Source organism: Camellia sinensis, chromosome 7 (assembly GCF_055761805.1).
Source record: "Camellia sinensis isolate YWXY chromosome 7, ASM5576180v1, whole genome shotgun sequence".
Taxonomy (NCBI): domain Eukaryota; kingdom Viridiplantae; phylum Streptophyta; class Magnoliopsida; order Ericales; family Theaceae; genus Camellia; species Camellia sinensis.
This window is the reverse complement of record NC_138967.1, coordinates 56,627,764-56,629,023: the sequence shown is the minus strand read 5'-3', so window position 1 is coordinate 56,629,023 and position 1,260 is coordinate 56,627,764.

The window sequence follows — 1,260 nt, the reverse complement described above, 5'->3', positions numbered from 1 at the left end:
GGCAAATTGATCACATCAACCGCTGTCCTCATTGCCTCACCCCAAAAGGATCTTGGCAATTTAGCATATGAAAGAAGACACCTTGTTCTTTCCACAATGGTGCGGTTCATCCTCTCAGCAACGCCATTTTGTTGAGGAGTCTTCTTAACTGTCTTTTGATGTCGAATACCTTGGCTGCAACAATGCTCATCAAATGGCACAAGGTATTCACCACCATTGTCTGTTCAGATGTACTTCAATTTCTGCCCTATTTTTCTTTCAACCATGGTCTGAAAATGCTTAAATACATCAAGAACTTGATCTTTAGTTTTTAATATAAAAGCTCAAACTTTCCTTGAATAATCATCAATGAAAGTAACAAAATAAAGTGCAGGACTATGTGTTCTAACTTTCAAAGGACAACAAACATCCGAATGAATCAACTCCAAAGCATTTTCTTTTCCACAAGCAACACTTTTATGAAAAGAAACTCTATGTTATTTGATTGCAAAACAATGAACACAAGTTTTAATATCTGTACCTTTCAAACCGGGTAGAAGCTCTTTCTTGAACAAAACTTGCAGCCCCTTTTCACTCATGTGCCCAAGCCGCTTGTGCCATAATTCGGTAGAAGTATCATCTTCAAGTGCATTGACAACACCTTTACAAATTTTTCCTTGCATTGAATAAAGTGTATGAGTCTTCTTGCACTTAGCCACCACTAAAGAACCCTTTGTGAGCTTCCATATTCCATCACCAAATTTGTTGTTGCAGCCTTCATCATCTAGCTTCCCAGTAGAGATCAAATTGAGGCAAATGTCTGAAACATGCCTCACATCTTTAAGCAACAACTTGCAGCCCAAATTTGTTTCCAAGCCAACATCACCTATGCCAACAATCTTGGACAAACCTTCATTACCCATTCAAACACACCCATAATCTCCTTTGCTATAAGTAGTGAATAAATCAACTCAAGAAATCACATGAAAAGAAGCACTGGAATCAATCACCCAATTACTCTCTTGGCCCACAAAATTGATATAATCATTTTCACAAACAACCATGAGATCATCGGTAGTAACCGTTGTTGTGTCTTCTTGCTTCTTATCCACACTTTTGTCATGCATTTTCTCTTTGTTCTTGAGCTTTCGGCATTCTCGCTTCATGTGCCCTTTCTCATGGCAATAATGGCACTTAATGTCTTTCTTTGAAAAAGAACCATCTCTTGATTTGTCATGGCTTTGATCACGACCATGAGGAGTCTTATTCCTCCCCCTTGTT